General features: G+C 45.1%; 1 protein-coding gene across 5 annotated transcripts in view; it reads left to right on the forward strand.

The window, feature by feature from the left end:
- The window catches only part of RPS6KA2 (ribosomal protein S6 kinase A2), a 463,478-nt gene that overhangs the window by 266,284 nt on the left and 175,381 nt on the right, over positions 1–21,813 (forward strand). The gene's annotated exons all lie outside the window — the stretch shown is intronic.

Consider the following 21,813-nt stretch of genomic DNA (forward strand, 5'->3'; position numbering starts at 1 on the left):
AGACTGTTTTCTGTTTGTTTATTCACTTAAGAGAATAAACCTGCTTGATAGAAACTGGCTGTGGCAACACATATTTGACTGATAGCTATGGGAAGGGGTGGGGAGGGACAGAAGCCCCTGCTTGTAGAGTGACAAATTGTTTCAAAGATTGCCATTTAATCATGCATATTTTATAAAATCATAATTTTGTGTGAGCCTGTAATTTTTGTCTCAAATACTGGCTTTTTTCTCACCCTATCAGAAATAACACAAATGCCTGATTTCTTTGAAATATTTTCAGAATGTGCAATGGAAATCTTCAGTGGTGAATAATTCATTTTTGGAGTGGAAATCGTTGTAATGTGACTGACCCCATAATAACAGGCATAATATTGTAGACACCATATGTCCCAATCACTTTTCAGGGTTTTCAATAGCAATTTGAAGTTCTTGCTCAGTATATCCTTGAGATCAGGTGGAATCCAAATGCTGAGGTACTTCATGAGGTTTTAATAGCACTTGGAAAATCAAGCAGTATGCACATTAAGACAGATGGACAAAGCATGGACACATTAGATAGAAGCAAGAAAATATATTTGTGAGGTACAGTCTAGGAGGATTAATAGTTTTGCCTGGCTCGGCAACATAGCCTGAGAGAGAGAAAGGAAAGATTATTCTCTTACACATGGAAAGAAATGAAACTAGCTGATAGCTTTCATCTTCTTACACTGATGTTACTCAAGTGTAGCTGGGATTAGCACACAGTAAGAGCCAGTTTTCTTCATGAGAATAAGAAGAAAGTTTGGTTGCCCTTTCATAATGCTACTAGACATGAGTAATCTTTAGGGCTGTATTGAATTGATGAGCAATCATCTGAGCAATTGCATAGAGCCTTTTAAAACACTGTAGATATCCTTAGATCTGTTTTTAATCAAGCATTTTTAGTCTTATAGACTAACAGATGTATTGGAGCATGAGCTTTTGTGGGTGAATACCCACTTCGTCAGATGCATGCATGCATCTGACGAAGTGGGTATTCACCCACGAAAGCTCATGCTCCAAAACATCTGTTAGTTTGTAAGGTGCCACAGGATTCTTTGCTGCTTTTACAGATCCAGACTAACATGGCTACCCCTCTGATACATTTTCAGTCTGAGGCTCAATTCTCTGTAGGAAAAACCCTAATATTAAATCGACATTTGTTTTAGTAACATAGCATTTAAACAAAGTTAAATTCTGGAAGAAGCAAAGACATTCCCCTATAAGTGGATTTGACTACTGTAAATAACCATCAACCGCTACTGTATTCTGAACTGGATATTGTTATACCACTAGACAACTGCTGAAAATAATATTCCTCGGACACACATTATTTATTGCTGTGTACTGCTATATAAACAGCTTTCTATGTTGTGCATTTTTCATAGGAAAGTCAAAAGGAATTTAATGCTCCAGGGGCACTATTGAATGTAAACTAATTTGTGGCTGAAGAGCATGTTGACTTGCCACTGTCATGGAAGCTGCTGTTTCTTTAGGGTACCACTCATTCTAATGTAGCCAGATAAAGCAGATTTCATCTTTACATTGCTGCCCAAATCTGCCCTCTTCCTGAGAGTGTCTTCACCCTATGTCATTATGACTGGGCACTTGAGAATTAAATCAGAAAATGCTCTGAACATGCTCAGTGTATCTTGACATCTTTGTGTGCCTGTGTTCTTCCTTGAAAGTAATTCAGGGGAGATTCTAAAAGTGTCAATGTTCTTGAAATTGAAATCTCGTGACTAATAGCTTCCTTACACAGAGCTGGAGCTATCCTCAGCTAGGGAGAGCAAATGGAAATTTTAGAGCTGAAAGTTGCTCTTCCACCTGTTAGCACCTGTAGTGGTTGCAAAGAACATAGCATCTGCGAGGCTTCCGTACTGGAGGATAAGTCGAATAAAGCCCACCCTCACCTCTGGTGACTGGGAGCACAAGTTCTCTAAAACCAGCTCCTGCAGTAGCCAGGGACAGATGCCCCACTCATCCGGCTTTCTGTGGGATGGAGGAGAACATTTAAACAAGGAGAGGCAGAAAGTAGTATTTTTAAGGGTGGATAGAACTCCATGAAATTTGATAATTAGTGATTGTTTAGAACTGTTTTTTTGGCTTAGATTTTTTTTGTGAGATTAAGTTTGTGAGCATATTACAGGAATATTAACTACACTGTAATTACATCTTTGGATACACATGTGCATACCATAAAATCCTGTACATTCGCTATAATGAGTGGAACTATTGTGAAATATGTGAAATGCATATTGCAAGTTCAGTAGAACATTTGTAGTTAATCTGAAGGATTCTGTAGTAAGTACAAGTATCACAAGATATAATTGGTGTCTGAATGCCAGAAATACTGAGATTATGTAGACACAAATGATTCTACTCCTATTTTGTTACTTACACCAGCTCTATAATAGCTGGATCCAAAGTCTGTTGGAGTCTTTCCATTGACTCAGTTGGCTTCAGAGCAGGCCCTAATTTCCTTCCTTGGAGTGGACTTTGTTGTTGTTGCTGCCGTGTGCCCCAGGCCATGCCACTGATGACCTCTCTCTTGAATGCATTGGCCCAGTGCAGAAGCAGCATGTTTGGTGTTTATCTCCTATCAGTCTGAAGTTGAAATTCAGTGCTGGCTCATGTTGCTGTGGAAACACAAGTCCCGACTTTACAGTTGGGCCCATTGTACAATATTACTGTGACAGAGATGGTAATTTCCTGCAATATCTTTGAAAGACCTTATTGTATTAAGTATATATATTATTGTGGGTCAGGATTGTGTATAACCTCTCTAGAGAGGTAATATGACAGATGGAGGACCTTGCAGTCCAAAAGACTGTATTGAAAATGTGCCAGACGAGAATGGACTTTTGGGACAATGAGTGTTAAGTAGCTTTCCTGGGGAATCCCTGGGGACAAGTTAGTTAAAATTTCCCAACTCCTGTTATGCAAAAACCCAGCCTTTGAAACTCCCCCTTTAGGAAAGGGTCATTGTCTGCTGATCACCTGTTACAGAACGCCAAGGTCAAAGGCCTGGGCTGTAGAAAGAAACTGCTGATGTGCCCAGCCCTGGTTCTGGATCTAAGACAGATGAACTTGTAACCACAGGGGAAACCCCCCAGTTGTGAGTAATTTTAAAGGACTAAAATGCACCAGAGCCCTAAACTGGAGTTGCGGGTGAACTCTGGTGAGTTTTTCAGTATGATCATAGGTTTTTATCATTTGTTTTTAATGATTTCTCTGTAATGCTTTTCCTTTAAGAATAAATGTACTTGCCTAGAAGGAGCTAGGTGTTAACCTGTAACTGCAGGCAATACACAGGTTATAGCTAAGGATATGATTCTGTCACAGATTCTGTGACTTTCCGGGACCTCCTCTGGGGCAGGACTGGACCTGCAGCCAGCCCCAGGGCCCCCGGAGCAGTTGACCTGTGGCCTGCTGGAGCAGTGGCTGGGGCTGGAGCAGGAACAGCAGTGAGGCTCAAGCTGAAGTAACTGCAAGCCCTGGCAGTGCTCTGTTTGTGTCTCCCTTCACCCCCTGGGTATTTTTAGTAGAAGTCAGGGACAGGTCAGGGGTTTCTGTGAATTTTTGTCTATTGCCTGTGACCTGTACCTGACTTCTACTAAAAATACCCATGGCAGAATCTGAACCTTGCCTTCTGAGAGAAAGAAAAGTGCAGGCAATGACCCTTGCCTTGCTGGGGATTTCACAGTGTAAGCAGAGAGATATGCAGCCTTAAAGTCCCCTGCCTAAAGTGGATGTCATTGGTGGACCCTGGTGGGGGAAATACAAGTGCAGTTATTCTGAAACCGTGACAACTATGTAACCTTAAATTCTGATGCCTAGCCAGTGGAAGTTGAAGCTTAGTGAGGGAATGCTTTTAGTGATAATACCAGAGTATTATAACACTAACTTAAAGAAAATAAGTCACCTTTTATTGAGTTACTTACGTTGTCACTGTATGGTTTCCATTGCCCATGTTTGCGCTTTACACCTTGCGTAGCTGGTGTTTATAGACAGCAAACCTTTTTTATTTAGTAATGGAGAGACCCAGGTGTTTTTGTAGGAGTTCAAAAATGGCTGGTCAGGCTAATCAAGGACGAGTTGAAAGCATTGTCCTGTATTCTCTCTGGATCATTCCACAGCTGAGAATTGCTCTTTTAACTGAGATTTTTGTCATTGTGCAAATATCGCATCTGCTGTACGTAGTCACTTTTAGTTTGACGGGAAAAGAAATCTTTCTGTAATATTTATTGGCTCAAAATTACATGGGAACCTTCCCACAGAAGCAATTAAGATCACTCAGGTTTATTAATTTAGTGAGCCTTACAAAAGATGTACTGTAGATCGAGCAGTAGTTTTTTATATATCTAAGAATATTGCCACATTTTTCCTACAAATAGGTATTCCTTTAAGATGAGGGCAGGTGAGGACCAACAGATGTCCTATGTCCCTTATTAACGTAAAGCACTTGCCTCCAGGAACCAATTATATTTTTCACCTGACGAAGCACATGGCTGCACAGAGTAGTTCCTTTCTCCCAGGGCAGCCTTTTAAATCCTATGTGGGGTTCAGGCATCCTTTGGATCCTAAAGTGTCTGTTTGTGTGACTGGTGTGATTTAGCAAGGAAGGTGGAATGGTGCTTGATTACTCTTCTGATTTTTGGAATAGTTTCCCTCCCTCCTAACTTGTCCCATATTGAATCTTCCCCCACCGACCCCCAATAGGAAGTAGATCACTATTAGACTAAACCCTCCTAGTTAAAATTCTTTGTAACTGTGAATAACCAATTATGAGACATTGGGAAATAAAAAACCATACATTTTATTATTTCCAGTACTTGAAAATATGAACACAATAGATGTCCTAAAATGGGACGAGAAATCAGGTATAATTTCAGGAAAAAATTGGAGTGGGGAGGGCAAAGTTTTGTCAGTATATAGCATGTGTTATGTTCTGCAAAGTTCAGGGAGGGAGTGGGAAATACAATGGAGCAGACAGACTTTTCTTAGATCTAAGGAGGCAAACTAAGGTGTGTGGTAGAGTGAGGGCGAAAGTAACTTCCCCCTTTGCCCCAATGCTGCCCTTGGTAGAAATTTTTTTTTTATAAATAACAAAAACTAGGAAAAATAACTCTGGAACTGGGAATTAGGAAACATGGATTCTAGTCCTGACTCTGTCACTGACTGTGTGCCCTTGAGCATGGAATTTGGGCCAATATATTTATAAGTAGTATGATTTCGAGGGCCTCTGTTATGGATGCCCAGCTTGAGACAGAGTGGCTTCTTGGACTCATCTCTAAGGAATGAATCCAAAAATAGTGACTTGTGTTCTTTAAGGGGCCTCAAAACACTAATTCACTAATCAAAAGTCCCATCAACTCCTTTATTGATTGTAACTCAAACGTCTTAATAAGTAGATTTTTCAAATGTAAAAGAGCAAAGCCATTTGAAAGGAAAATATCAAGTGTGCCTATGTGAACTGACAAGCTGAATTTATTCAAGAAACTTTAGGTTCCTTAATATGTAGTGACCCAAGTAATCTGAATAATTTTCTATTATGGTGTTGATCCTGAAAATACTTAAGTAAATGCATGACTTAGTAAATGTGCGTAGTCCCAAAAGTTAAATACATGAATGTTGCAAGGTAAGGGTCTGAGACACCGTCCTCTATTGCTACAGGTACTATTCAATGTGGGTATATGTATTAGAATCTGTCCCTTAATAATCACTGTGACCACTTTTTTTCTTGTTTGCTCCCAGAAATATTGGAAGCAACGTTTCTGGAAACAAATAAGCCTATTGTCGTATGGAACTATTAATGCCGCTTGTGAAATCGAAGTGCCATCCTCGCAATAATACTTTCTACCTCTAGGAATCACAGTAAAGGATTGTGGAGGTGGCTGTTTTTTTCAGTATCTGCAGGTAATGACTGTTTTATAGCTTGTTAATCTCTTGTCTTTAATTAAACAGAGCAGATGCTGCCTCGCCCAAGTAATAGTTAGGGACCAACAATTGAAAGATCAGTGCAACATGTAGGTCAGACAAAAGAAGTACGCAGTGGTGGTGTAGCTGTGTCAGTCCCAGGATATCTGAGAGACAAGATGGCTGAGGTAATATCTTGTATTGGACCAACTTCTGCTGGTGAGAGAGAAGCTTTTGAGCTTACACAGAGCTCTTCTTCAGGTCTGAGAAACCTACTCAGTGTGTCATTGCTAAATATAAGGTGGAACAGATTAAGTGCGTATGCTAAAACATTTCTAGGGACCATTCAAGGTGAAGAGACCTGTTAACACCTTTCCTGTCATAGCTGGGAAAGGGGATAAGGCAGCTAGGGAGGAGCGGGTATTAGTGGGTTACAGATTGGATTTATGGCTTATTACAACAGTGTCTCTATTAACTCCATAATTTTTAGTGCCTAGCAGAGCAGTGAATTTAACCTCCCAGGCTCATCTTTTGAAAGTATTGCACAGGTTTCCTTTGAGGATGAGGACTGAGAGAGATTCCCCCGCCCTCTGCGCCCCCTCCCCATGATTGGAGGGGTGTTAACATGCCATTTCACCTTGAGTAGTCCCCTGAAATGTGTGTTAACATCTTATGCTAAGCAATCTGTTCCGCCTTGTATTTAGCTGTGAAACTCTGAATATGTTTCCCAGACCTGAAGAACTCTGTGTAAGTTGGAAAGCTTGAGTCTTTCACCAACAGAAGTTGGTCTAATAAAAAACAAAGTAGTTGTTTAAAGGTGTGGGGAGGGATGGGTTCTGAGTCAGCAAGAGGGCTGCAGCTGGAATAAAGGCAGTGAAACTATAAATCTGGAAATGACTTTTTCCATATGAGACATTTGCTCGAATAAAAACCTTTATTTTCTGTTTACATTACATGTGTCAATGACCACATGCTTGGTACAGAAAGCATTGCTTGGCTGTTTCAGCTGGGGACAGGCAGTCAGGAGATGGTGTACTAGTCCAGCCTTCTTGTGTGGCTTTGTGCCAATCACTAATGTCCTGATTTTCAGCTATGCTAGGCACCTGCAGCTCCTGTTGACTTAAGCTGGAGTTCTGAGTGCTTAGCATCTGTGAAAATCAAGGCTGTAATCTATTCGTTCTCTGTAAAATGGGAATGACCTTTATCTAAAGTGTTTTGTGATCCCCCAGTGAAAGGGACAACGTGAATGTTGTCATCCCGGGTGCAATGCCAGGACCTCAGCCATTTGTTGCTCTAGTATTTAAGCTGATTTTTTTTTCCTGCAGATGGCCTGGAACAATTGCTCAGAGGTGTGGACTCTGTCCTACTCATTTCAATGAAGTATTAACTCTGCATGCCCAGTGGTGATTCTTTTAAATGATAGTTCTCATCAAAGCACATAAGAAAGGAGGGGGAGGGTCATATTATGAAGATCTACACAATCTGCTGTGAGTAATATCTCCAATATGGCATTGCCAGTTGGTAGCACCTGATAAATACCACTATTTACTCCCATCCATCCCCTCAAAAAGGAGCCAAGCCCAACGAGCCTAGCAGAGGTCAGATGGATGTCTGAGCCCATTACCAAATTAACAAGAAAATAGCTCCCGGTGATAGTGTTAAACAGAATGGTCTAATGGCTTAAAAAAACAGACTGTAACTGGTTTTAAAATGACACATATTTTAACTAGAAGAGAGATCGAAACAGCTTTGAACTAAATACATGGAATTAGTTATTCTTCAGCCAGTTGAATAAGTTTAAGAAGTTGAGATGGTCCTATTTGAAGTGGCCACATGGATGGGGAGCTCTGAGTGAAGGTAATTGCATACTTAACATTTCCATGCAGTTCTGATACAGTAACTCTACAGCGTCCCTGTGCTTAAGCTGAGGCTAGGGTCAGGGCCGGCTCCAGGCACCAGCACAGCAAGCAGGTGCTTGGGGCGGGCAAAGGAAAGGAGCAGCACAACTGAGTCTTCAGCGGCAATTCGGCGGCGGGTCCCTCAGTCCCTCTCGGAGGGAAGGACCTGCCGCCGAATTGCTGCCGAAGAATGAAGTGGAGGCGGTGGAGCTGCTGCCGAAGTGCCGCCAATTGCGGCTTTTTTTTTTTCCCCTGCTGCTTGGGGCGGCAGAAACGCTGGAGCTGGCCCTGGCTAGGGTTGCCAATTCTGGTCAAATGTATTCCTGGAGGTTTCATCACATGATATAATCTCAAATTAAAGATTAATCTTTACTTTTTGGAGACTCCAGGACAATTCTGAAAGGGTGGCAACCCTAGCTGAGACCATTCAATTTCAGTAAAATAGAAAACAAATCTTAATATATTCCACACAGGTGAGCATGAGGTAAAACTTTAATATACCTCGTAATGAACTTTGGGGATTTAGCAATATTACATGCATAGGCCTCTAAATTAAAATGTAGTGATTAGGACTGGGAGTCAGGAAAGTAAGATTTTATCCCTGGCTTGGCCAGACTCATTATGTGAGCATGTGCAAGCCACTTAACTATACTGCACTTCGGGTGCCCATCTATCCAAGTTTGTATTTACTTCCCTCACAGGGTCTTGTGAGGCTAAATTAATGTTTCTAAACCACTTTGACATATGATGGAAGATGCTGCAAATGCGCACACAACTGTTAAGGAAAAATGGAATGTGGACTAATCTCTCCAATTTATTGTAGCCCTCCAAAATGCAAAAGGTACAGCCCACACGTCTTTTAACATTCTAAAGAACAGCCTCATAAGAGTTCAATAACAATAGTTGCAGCTAATCAATCAAAGTAAATTTGTGTGACAGTTTAATGCAATTTCTAACTTTTTTTTTTATTTAGAAATGTGACTAATCCCTGGTTTCTGCTGACCCAAATTAGGTCAGCATAGCGGGCACTTAAATGATAAAGAAACCAAGGCACTCTCCAATGGAAAATGCTGGCAGTGCATTCCCTGGGGAAAGCAATGAACAAAACATCTGAAGAGACAAAGGGAAACTATCACATTTTTCATTGTTTTATAGATGCAGTTGCAAATCATGAATAGCATCTTCTTTCACAGCAAGTGGCTTTGGAGCTTCTGGGAATTAGTGGCCAGTAGAGTAACTCCCTGGGTTTGATTGTTTTTGGAAAATGCTTCAACAATGCAAACTTTGAAGAGACTTTAATTTTACATGGGGTGGGGGGAAATGGAAGAAAAGTGCTGTACTGTATAGGCTGATTCACAGTTACCTTGGTCATGTGTTTGCCTTGCATATCCAAATAGTATGTGCTTGATTAATAAGCTATAGTAACTAGATTACTTGGAATTCTGATTAATAAAACCTGATGAGCTGTACAGCTCATCAACTTAACATTCACTTGAATTAGTTCTGAATGAGTGGAATTTGATAAAGTTGCATGTTATGAAGCTGCAGCATCTGTCTGCATTCTATATGAGTGTTCAGTCAAGGTTCAAGGCTTGATACTTGTGGAAAAATCTCAACATAGGGAACATATTTTCTGTATATCCTCTCCGTGTTCCTGATTACGTGTCCCTGTAGTTCCAACTATCTAGCACATTTCTTATGGATTCTATTTACAGCTCCTCTTTCAGTAGTAGTGTATCCTAGGACTGAACTCTTCTGGTGCTGAAAATTGCTAAAGGATAAATGGGTAGCATATTGGAGTTTCTTGTATTCAGGATGCCATACAGGGGAATTCAGACTTCCCCTCTGCAGATATTAATGTCAGGAATAAAAGGCCAAGGAGTTAAAAAGAGTGGATGGCATTTCTCCTTGGAGGGAGGATGTTTGTATGCTGAAGGAAGGTGTTGGAATTGTGGTTCATTTTTAGTGCTCCCTTTTCAGGAAGGCTTGCAATAAAGCCATTTACCTGGTTCAACATCATTTCCTGAGACTGGTACAGTCAGCAATCAAGAGACCAAGGATCTGATTCTTCAACTCTGTAATCCTTTCTCACTGTATACAACCACCACATAGGGCAAGACCAAGTTATTGACCTATTATGGGCTTAGTCGCCCCCACCCTGCCATGCCTGTCAGAGGTCAGAGTTGGAGGGAGGGGCTTAAAAGGGAAAACACAGCAGAGCTGGTGGCAGACTAGAGAGGAGATTGGACTTCCAGACTTCAGTCAGCCATCTCACCAGGAGCTGAAGACCAGAACTTCTCAGATGATTACTGCCCAATACTGAATCCACCTTTAATAGGATTATTTTTTCTTAGACGCCTGTGAGGTTAGTTAGGGCCACAGTTTAGCAGAAGTTGACTAAAGGAAGAAAGACTTGTCCCACTGTGGGACAACTCATTTGTGTTCATTTCTTGTAATGTTTGTTGATGACAACCCTGGAAGGGGCATACTGTCCGGGGCTCAGCCATAAGATAGATCCTGTTACTACTAGGCTGTCGTGATGGAACAGCTGGACATTGCAGAGGAGCGACCTAGGTGAGTGCAGGGGCTTGGCACAGGGAATAGGGGGCACCCTGCTGAAGGACCCTAGCGATACTCACATTACAACCAGATCCACAAAGGGACTTAGGTGCCCAAAGCCCAGTTTTAGGCCCAATTGCAATTCCCAACACTGCTCCTCGACTGCCACCTAACCTTGTAGGTGCCCGAATTCACTCAGCCCTGAAGTTTCTGCCTCTGAACATACATACTTCTGCCTCAGGGAGGTGCCCAGATGCCTATCTCACACCTAAGTCCCAGCATGATCCTCCAGCCAAGGAAAGATAGGCTGGGGAATACCTATCTTGTCTGTGGGGACTGATCCAGTAGGTATACCCTGAGTGTTTCTAACTTCACATCAAACAGCCAGGGAGGAAGGAGGCGGCAGCCTCCCTTACAACCTTAAATCCAGTGGTTAGAGTACTCTCACTGGATTTGAAAGATCCCCCATTTCAACTCCCTCTGCCTGATGAGAAGAGATTTGAACAGGGATTTCCCACCTCCCAGGTGAGTACCCTACCCACTGAACTACAGGTTATAAGGAAGGTGGTGGCCTCCTCACATCCACCATCCCCCCAACCCCCAAAATTTTGGCATGGAGGTAAGTGCTTACCTAAGCTGTTCTCACAAAAAACATCTTATTTAAGTGTCTAAACTGCCTGATTTAATGAAGAGGGATTCCTAGCTGAGGATCGCAAACAGAGACCGGCACTTCCCCACAGCTCAGGGTTGGGCACCGAACTCAGAGAGGAGCAGGGCTTTAACATACCTCTTATCAGCATCTCTCATTGGGTAGCTTAGGTAGCTCCCTGGCTTTTGTGGATCACAGTCTCAGATGCCCATTTCTCCCCATTCATTATATAGGAGGAGCCCTACATGCCTGAGTCCGATATTGTGGGTCGCAGTGATTTTTTCAAGGTGCCTAAAAGTTAGGGCTTGCAGCACTGGAATCCCTTTGTAGATCTAGGCTTAGTGACTACTCCTATGAGTTGGGACTCTTCTCCTTTGTTAGGGCTTGCAGAATTGGGCCCCAACTATATCTGCCCTGTGACCATATAGTAGTTGAGCCATTAGCAGTAGTTAGGTAGTTTTCAGTGGACTTGATGCCCATGTAGATCAGTACTTTATGTATTTAAAGCCTGATCACAAACCCATTTAAGTCAGTGAGAGTCTTTCCAGAGTTTTTGGATTAGGCCTTTAGTTTGCTAACTGGATGTTTGTTTTCTTTACTGCTTAATATTTAGCAAAACAAATGTAGAAACTCTTCATCTTTACAAAAGAGGCAACAATGCTAGCTGACTAAAAAGGGCATAATTTGTTGCCCCACTTATCTCATTTTGTTGATTAGCTGCAACAGATGCTGATGCCCAATTCACTTTTTAATATAGTAAATTTGGCACATTTGATAGCTCCTCCTCTTCTTGTACCATCCTCAATAGACATTAACTAACTGGTACTGTGCCATAATGACAAACATGAGTTGTTTTCACTAATGGCACATCTTGCATTAGCCATCTGCATCATTCTTTCGTATTTCTTTTGAAGGGCCCGATCCTGCTAATTCTCAGTCACACAAGCAGTGCTTTCTGACACCTCTATTCACACTGGAAGCAACAGAACTACAACCATGAATAAGGACTACTCATACAAATAAGGTTTTGTAGAACAGGGTCTTGTATTTACAGGATTGATCCTGAGCAGAGTTGGGCAAGATTTTTTCGAACAAATAGTTTTTGTTGAAAAATGCAGTTTGGGTTGACCTAAAACTATATGTGAAATTGACATGATGAGAACAGTAACTGCCTCTGAGTTTAAAGAGAGATGAATAGCCAGAACTTGAGCACTTGTTTGGAGAGAGGATTCCTGAGTCCAAACTGGTTTCTACGCTTGTGTTGCAGAACAGCTGTAGTTGATGAGAGTGATGCATCTGTTCCTCCCTCAGAGCTCTGGTCCCAGCTCTGTTGTGGCTTTGACCGACACTTGGGCCAGCGGTTTTGACTAAAGCCTTCATCACAAAGGAATTTGTTGTGTTTAGGGCAGGATTAAAAGACAGGTTCCCTGATAGTAACAAAAAGCAGCTTTGTCTGGGGTGTCCCAAATACAGCACTCTGTTTAGCTGGCGTTCTGAAAGTAGGACTACATCCATATAAGCTGTACTGTTGCTCTTTGCTGTTAATCCTTCTTTGTGCAATGTAGGAGCTGGAGCTATATTTAGAGTGTCAACAAAAAAACAGACCAGGAGGAAGACCTGGAGTCTGTGCCCACTCTTTTCTTTCTGCCTGAGAAATTAACCCAATCAAGAAGTCCAAAATGTGTTTTGTGACTGCTCAGCAACTAGGGAGGATTGTTATAGTCTGCTGTCTCGCAGCTTTTAATTCCATTAGCCATTTTGCAGTACAGTTTGTATCGACGATTCTATACCAAATAAAGTTTCGCTGTGCAGTGTACATTTATCTTCCCTGAGCCGCTAATGGAACACATGCGTGTCCCTGTCTTTTCACAGACACCCAGTTTTAAGACTGTCTCTAACTGAATTAACCTATTACACCATGGTTTACTGTTCCTTCTATTTCTGACTGTCTGCCCGGTGCATCACCTTGTGGTTCAGCTGGCTGAGAGTAAGGGCAGGGTGGAACTTGTAGTCCTCCCTCCACAGCGTGCTGCTTGGTGGACTGCAGAGGCTACTTCATCCACTGGGACTGCATTAACCTTGGTGGAGCAACTCCATGACCAGAAGGAGGATTTGTCCTTCCTGCACATCTACCTACGCTGGCAGGGATACTTGGGTCAGGAGATGGGCCCTGTATTTGTCCTTTGATGCATAGGAACAACTGTTACTAATTTTCATCACAGATCTCTCTCTCTCTCTCTCTCATGTTTTTACCCTGAACCTGAAGCAAATACTCACCAGCAACCACACAACAAAAACACTAACCCAGGAACCTATCCTTGCAACAAAACCCGTTGCCAACTCTGTCCACATAGTGTCCCCTGAATCGATATCATAGGACCTAATCACATCAGCCACACTATCAGAGGCTCATTCACCTGCACATCTACCAATGTGATATGTGCCAGCAATGCCCCCTCTGCCATGTACATTGGCCAAACTGGACAGTCTCTCTGCAAAAGAACAAATCAGACGTCAAGAATTGTAACATTCAAAGACTAGCTGGAGAACACTTCAGCCTCCCTGGTCACTCAATTACAGACCTAAAAGTTGCAATTATTCAACAAAAAAAACTTCAGAAACAAACTCCAACTAGAAACTGGAGAACTAGAATTAATTTGCAAACTGGACACCATTAAATTAGGCTTGAATAAAGACTGGGAGTAGATAAGTCATTATACAAACTAAAAACCATTTCCTCATGTTAATTTTCCCCCTACTGTTACTCGCACCTTCTTGTCAACTGTTTGAAATGGCCTATCCTGATTATCACTTACAACATTTTTTTTTCTCCTGCTGATAATAGCCCACCTTAATCAATTAGTCTCATTAGAGTTGGTATGGCAACACCCATTTTTTCATGTTCTTTGTGGGTATTTATGTGTGTGTAATCTTCCTACTGTATTTTCTATTGCATTCATCTGATGAAGTGGGCTTTAGCCCACGAAAGCTTATGCTCAGATAAATTTGTTAGTCTCTAAGGTGCCACAAGTACTCCTGTTCTATTTTTCAGAAAAGCTTGTGCATTTAAACTTCTCGTTTGGTTCAATAAAACCACTGGGAGTATATTAATCTTTTATGAAACTTTCTAGTAGTTAGGTACTGGGTAGATTTGCTGCAACAGGTGTAAGCTACAGTAAGAGTCAAATATTTTAGGCTAATTAAAAATACATGGCGCAGACATGTTGATCTTGGTTTGATATTCTACAAGACTTGCAGGAGTGCAATGAAATCCTTGTAGGGTGGAGAACACTGCAGTGAAGTTGTTCTTAATCTGGAATGATTGATGTTTTTAAAACACTGGAGGATAGCATGCTATAACAGATGGAAGGGAATGCCTTTCCTTCCATTGACTTCATGGGCTTGGCTTTGCTTTCAGTGGCAGTTCCGTGCATTAAGTGGCTGCAGAATGGAACCCACAGCACCTAGTTCTCATTTGCACTAAAGGTGGCAGTGTAAAGGGGCTTTAGTGTAAATGAAAATCATGTCTGTAATCTTCTTCTGACAGATGATAGCAAAAGCTACAATCAGGCTCTGTTTTAAGCCCAGTTCTAGCACTCCTCTAACTAAGCAGAGAGAAATTGGTGGGCCTTTCAATTAGCAAGCTCACTCTAAAAGCCAAGCAGTATTTTATCTGGAAAGGTTGGGAAAAAAACTACTTTTGAGTTACAAGTCATAAAACGTACCTAGATATGATATTTTGATTTGTCTAAGGCCACTTTGTGTCCTCCTAGCTCACAGCTCATTACTATCCCTCAAAACCTGGAAAGAGCATCAACATGTTTGGAGAATGTACTGCATCTTAATTGGTAAACATTGAGCCAAATTCTGACACTGAGTCTGATCGCATACAGGAGAATTTCCCTCCGTGCAAGATGCTGCCGTATTGGGCATAGGGACCTGTCAGAGTGGAAGGGGGAATGTCAGTAGTACCTTGTATTATGGCTATTCTGGGCTGCAGAGTGACCCACAGGCACAAGTAAGAAGTTACTGTAAATTAAAGCAGAGGTTGTTCTTGAACCATACAATGAGATTCTACACACACACTCACACTCACACTCTTATTGTGGGCCTAATCCAAAATCCAGGGAAGTTAATGAGACTCTTTGCACTGATTTCAAGTGGGGTTGCATTTGACCCTATATAAACTATTAGTGCATTTGAATATTTATATACCTTCCTCTAATTGCTCTTTTGCATGCTTGAATACAGAGGGGGGTTGTAGATTGTAATTTTCCTTGGTGTATTTAGATTAAAGTTATCAAAGATTTTTGTATGTTAATATTTAAGAAATTGGCATTACAGTGTAACATAAATGGCATTTGAATCTTACAGCAGTGAAACTAATGATAAATTAAACTCATCAAGATTCTGTTCAGCTGAGAGCTTTCAAATTATTTTCTTGTTTGTTTGTTTTTGCATTGCAAAAACAAAAAGTATGCTCACCATCCATGCTCTTCTACAAGGACTGTCAAGATGTATGCAAAAATGTCACCTTGTCTGAGATGAGACTAAAGTTCTTAACAATCTTAAAAGGTGTTTCTGAGTGTCTGGAGGGATTTCCTGCATTTTGTTCTAGTTTCAAAATTTAAAAAATCTTCTAATTGTGTTCTTTGATGGATGATTCCTGGTAAGCATGTAATATAGTTGATAAATTAAAATATTTCTGCCTCTACAGAAAAGAGGCTGTGTATGGTAGGACTATAACAAGCAAACTGTGCCCTCAGAGATATACTGTGTGAATCATTGAGTTATGTAAACTATGGTGAAGGGCTTCTTACTATTTCACAAAGCTGCAAAATGTGGAGGACCTTTGTTGTGCTAGATTTCCAACAGATTGTTGTGCTATAAATCTGTTTATACATGCATTTGTACTGCATGTGGAAATTGGGTAACTGCATGCAATCCTTAGGCACTGAAGGTAACTACTTGTACAAATAATGACCCATGCTTCTCATGCAGGTGCAGTAAATGTGCACACATACAGGTCAAGACATACATGAATTTTGTGGGCTAATCTTAGCATTCCTCAGCTGAACATTTCTCCTGGAATCTAGTTTGAAGAGGTGTTGTTGGATAGTTTTTTTGCATCTCTTTAATTTTACCTTTGAGAGCATAGTGTAAGACAACAAAATGAAATTAGTTCATAAGTAAACAGGCAAAGCAGTGGTAAGCAGAAAACCCATTTTGTATTTTGGCAATGTTGTCTAGCTCATGTTGTTGAAGAAATATTATGAGTAATCGCTGGGATGTTGACTATAAGCTAAATTGTCATACCCCTTACAGGGGAGCAAGGTCCTCACCCTCTGTTACTCCCTTGCTCTGCCTTGTTCAGATTTCAGGCCTGAATACTGGGGGAGGAGAGAGGCTGCATGCCTGGTTACCTGCTTTACCTCTGCTCCACAAGCAAGTGGGCAGAGAAGACGAGGGATTGGAAGGAGCCTTGGTTCATGCATGCGCACACTCTCTTGCTTGCTGTCAATATGCACAGATAGTAAACTGCTGCATTAAAAAGGGTGTAGTAATTTACTCCTCTCCTAGATCGAGCAGGGAGCGAGGCAGGAATTGTGGCACCTGCTCCTGGGCCAATGCAGCTACACACTGCCCCCACGCAGGGAAAGTTAGTCTAGCCTCCTGTGACGCGGCGAGGCCGCAGTTTGTCCCGCAGCGGGGCTGTGGGATATCCCACTGCCTCGCTGTTAGTAGCCTTAACCCCAGGCCCTGGTCCGGGTGGGGCAACAACCAACGTGAGTCACTACGCTCAGGCCCTTAGGCAGGGCTGAGCGGCAACAGTTCTAGGCCCAGCCCTTAGGTCAGGGCGGGGCAGCAAACACAGCAGTCAGTAGGCTCAGGCGGGAAGTAAAGTTGGTACCCTGGTCGGTAAGGATTTCCCAGGGCAGGCCTACGTGGGCAAAGACCTTGACCAGTTCGTCGGCAATGGTCCTTGTTGTGATGCTCCAGAGCGGGACAGCTTCGGGGAAGCGGGTGGCATAGTCCACGATGACTAAGATGTAGAGAAACCTGGCCCGGCTTCTCGGGTGGGTTCCCACCAAGTCCATTGCCACCCGCTCAAAGGGCGTCTCCACGATGGGCATGGGTATGAGGGGGGCTGGGGCCATCTGTGAGGAGGCAGCAAGATGGCATGCCGGACAGGAGTTGCAATAGTTCCGCACCTCTTGATGCACCCCGGGCCAGAAAAACCGGACCAGGATCTGGGCGAGGGTCTTTTCCTGGCGTATGCGCCCGGCCGCTGGGACGTCGTGGGCAAACCTCATCACTGCCTGTTGGTGGCACCGAGGCACCAACAGTTGAGTCTGTAGTTCCCCAGTGCGGGAGTCCCAATCCACCCAATAGAGATGGTCGTGGGGCCAGGTTTTGGCTCGGGCGGGATCAAGCAGGGCGCCGTCGACCGCCGCGAGCTGCTCATATGCCTGGCCCAGGGTGGGGTCCTCCCACTGGTCCCGGCAGAAATCTGTGTCGATCACGGGGTTATCGATGGGCACCTGCAGGGGGTCCCCTGATGAGATGTCCTGGCTCTTTGGCCCGGCCTCCTCAGTCTCCTCGGCCGGGCCCTCGGGGCGGTCCCCTTTGAAGACAGGGGTGACGTCCGGGTCTTCCTGGGTGTGGGCCCGCAGGACGCCCACAAACTCCAGCCAGTCCCACCCCAGGATTATGGGGTAAGTGAGCCGTGGGGCCAGACCGACCATGAGGGTTCGCATGACTCCCTCCACCGTACAGGGAACTCGGGTGCTCGCGTACGGCTGGACGTCACCATGAATACACTGCAAGCGTATCATTCCCAGGCAGGGGTCTTCGGGGACACCGAGGGTTTGGCAGACAAGCATCTGTCAGCAGCCCGAGTCAATCAGGGCTCACGTCTGGCAGTCCCCGACGGTTACGGGCACGGTGATCTTAGTGGCCTGCGGTCCTCGGGCGTGGTTCTTGCCAGTACAGATGTGCCCAAAGCTGCAGTCCATCGCCGGGCAGTCCCGCTGAAGATACCCCTGCTTCCCGCAGGAGAAACAGGGCCCAAGTTCGGGTCGTCCTGGTCGGTTCGCACCACCTTTCGGGCTTGCCGCAGGACCCCATGGGGTGTGGCCAGTCCCAGGTCTGGTACCTGTAGGAGTTTGCCGAGGGGTCCCATCGGGCCACCGAGCCTGGGGTTTCTGACTCTGCGGGGGTGTCCGTGGGTCGGCGCGGGAGTTCGGCCGTCGCTCGGGGTTGGGGCACTTGAGCCCTGGAGGATGGTCCTGCATCCCCAGCCCAAGCAGGTTTTCCGCTGCAAGGAAGTTTTCCATGAGGGCGACGGCAGCGGCGCCTGTCTGGGGCCGGTGCCGAAGGACCCAGGCCCTTCCCCGCGGCGGGAGGACGTGGAGGGAACTGCTCCAAAATAACCTGTTCCAGGAGCTCTTCGGGGCTCCGCCAGTCCAGCTGTAGCCATCTCTTGCATAGGTCTCTCAGCTGTTGCACCACCAGCTGGCGCTGGGCACCGGCGTTGTAGGCAAGACTCTGAAACCACTGGCGAAAGGTTTCGGGGCTGACATCCAGAGTGTCCAAAATTGCCGCCTTCACCTGGATATAGTCCCTGGCCTCCTCTGTCGATAAACCCCAATATGCGGATTGTGCCGTTCCGGTCAAAGGGTGGCCCACTGGTCAGGGGCCCACTGCACGACCTGGGCCACCCTTTCACACGTCACCAGGAAGGCCTCGGGGTCGTCTAGGGGGCCCATCTTGGTTAGCCTTACAGCGGGTTTAGCTGAGGGGTCCCCTCTGGGCCTCCCAGCTGGGGGTCTACAGGTCGGGACAGCGCCGTCGCGAACTGCTGTACGCATTTTCGCTGGAAGTCCTGATGCTGGGTGGTCAAATCTCAAATCAGCTGCTGCTGGGCTCCTAGCTGCTTGACCAGCTGTTGTTGTTGCTGGAGCTGGGTGGCCTGCTACTGCTGCAGCTTGGCCGCCTGCTGTTGCTCCTTGCTCTCTGTCCAAAAGGTGAAGATTGGGACAGATCCATGTCTCCGGGGAGGTGGGGGAGGTTCGTTCCCCCCCAGCCCCTTTCTCACAGGGGTCGAGGGCTCGTGCCCACATTCTGGGCAGAAGTCCCCACTTCTGGTACCAAGTGTGATGCGATGAGGCCGCAGTTTGTCCCACAACGGGGCTGTGGGATATCCCACCGCCTCGCTGTTAGTAGCCTTAACCCCAGGCCCTGGTCCAGGCGGGGCAACAACCAACTTGAGTCACTACGCTTGGGCCCTTAGGCAGGGCTGAGCAGCAACAGCTCTAGGCCCGGCCCTTAGGTCAGGGCGGGGCAGCAAATACAGCAGTCAATAGGCTCAGACCCTTAGGCAGGGCTGAGCAATAGCAGTTCTAGGCCCGGCCCTTAGGTCAGGGCGGGGCAGCAAACACAGTAAGTCAATAAGGGGTTTGCGGCAGCCTCAGGCTAGGGAAAAGAGGGAGTCTGCCACCCCTGGAGGGGTGGCGGGGGGAACGCAGGCCCTCCCACTCCACTGCGTCCCAGCCCGGGGCCCTAGCAGCAGCGGGGAGTCTCTGCTGTCAGTGCGTATCCAAGCCGCAAAACACTGACATTGGTTCTGGCAGTGTTGCAGCCAGACTGGGGTCGGCTGCCCCCGGGCCACTTCCATTCTCCCCCTCATCGAGTACCTGAGTCGTCGCGGTGTCAGCAGAGGGGTCGACCACCATCGGTTCTTCAGGGTAAGTGTCCACAGGTGGGCTCGGTGAGTCCTCGGGGGTAGCGGGCAAGCGGCATGCTCAGCTCCTCATCGGGGTAGCGGGAGCAGGGCAAGCTTTACCAGTCTTCCTCAGGGTAACGAGCTAGGGGTAGGCTCGGCCAGGCCTCCCCGGGGTAGTGAGCGAGGGGTAGACTTGGCCGGCCGGGTGCAACGTCAGGCCGGCCGCGACCTTCTGCTGGCTCCCCAGCAGGAGCTCGGTCACAGACGTCTGATCTCTCTGGCGGCTGGGGTTGCACTGAGCTCCGCTGGTGAGCTTTTATACTTCTGGGTCTATGCCTTGACCTCTGAGGGGCGGGGGGGGAAAGGTTTGTCCCGCAGCAGGGCTGTGGGATTTCGCACCGCCTCGCTACACCTCCTGTGGTTAGATATAAGCCATGTCTCCAACTGTGACATTTTCTTACTGATTCTGAACTCTGCTGAAAATGAATTGTTCACAAATGACAGGTGGGGATCTGAAACTTGACTAAATGGGTGGCTACAGCAAATGATACTGTCCTCTTGAATATACAGGCAAGACTGAATAAAGGCCAAATCCTGATCCCATTGAACTCATTGGGAAACTTGCCGTTGATTTTAGTGAGATCAGCACTTGGCCTCTAGAAAAGAGGGCTCACCTCCGCCGGGATGGATTTCCCTATTGTGCTGTTTCATGGTTCTGTGTGTGCACGTGCACAGGATAGGGTAAAGTGCAATGATATTTTTCTAGTGATTGTTGTGATGTGATAAATCTCTTACCATTTGCCTAGCACCTTTTCATCCTGTGTGGCTTTCCTGACCTGTATATAAAATTGTCCAGCACTAAATATTACCCGCTCTAGACTGACCCTCCTTCCCCCGCCAGCAGACATTCACACCTCTTCAGAAAAGAAATTCAGGACAAATACAATATGTAATTGAACACTGAGTGGGAGGAAAGTAACTCCCTGAGTTGGTGCCAGTTCACTTCCTCACTTAAGAAAAATCCCCTGGGGATGGGGTCAGAAAAGGCAGAAAACTGAGGTGAACTGAACCTCAACATTTTCTTGGAAGCATGGCCTCTTCCATGGTGCCATAGAGCAGGCAGTGCATGAGGTTCCACCACATCAGAAGTAAAAGCCGTTCTGTGGCAATGGTTACGCTTTCATGTGGCTCTCTGTGCTTTGTCTCCCCCTCCCTTCCCCACCAGATCTTCCCTCCTTGTCCCCCTCCCCACCATGGCATGAGCTTTGTTGTACTATACTGTAGTTGGCAGAGTTCCCTGTGGTTGCTCATTGTCAACTATGGAGGGACTCTGCAGGCATTAGTGCTGCTCTCCCAGTCTTTATTCAAGCCTTGTTTGATGGTGTCCAATTTGCAAATTAATTCCAGTTAAGCAGTCTCTCACTGGAGTCTGTTTTTGAAGGGGTTTTTTTGTTGTAATATTGCGACTTTTAGGTCTGTAATTGTGTGGCCAGAGAGGCTGAAGTGTTTTCCAACTGGTTTTTGAATGTTATAATTCTTGACATCTGATTTGTGTCCATTCTTTTACGTAGAGACTGTCTGGTTTGGCCAATTTACATGGCAGAAGGGCATTCCTGGCACATGATGGCATATATCACATTGGTAGATGTGCAGGTGAATGAGCCCCTGATGGCGTGGCTGATGTGATGTGACTGGGAGTGGATGGGCCGTTACACAAAGTAAAACTATTTCCCCATGCTTATTTCCCCCTTCCTCTCCCCCAGTTCCTTACATCTCCTTGTCAATTGCTGGAAATGGGCCATTTTCATTACCACTACAAACAGTTCTTTTTCTCTCCTGCTGATGATAGCTCACCTTAACTGATCACTCTCCTTATAGTGTGTATGGTAACACCCATGGTTTCATGTTCTGTGTGTGTGTGTGTGTGTGTGTGTGTGTCTATATCTTCCTACTGTATTTTCCGCTACATGCATCCGATGAAGTGGGTTTTAGCCCACGAAAGCTTATGCTCAAATAAATTTATTAGTCTCCAAGTTGCCACAAGT

The sequence above is a fragment of the Gopherus flavomarginatus genome, chromosome 4, assembly GCF_025201925.1.
Source record: "Gopherus flavomarginatus isolate rGopFla2 chromosome 4, rGopFla2.mat.asm, whole genome shotgun sequence".
In the NCBI taxonomy this organism is placed as follows: Eukaryota; Metazoa; Chordata; order Testudines; family Testudinidae; genus Gopherus; species Gopherus flavomarginatus.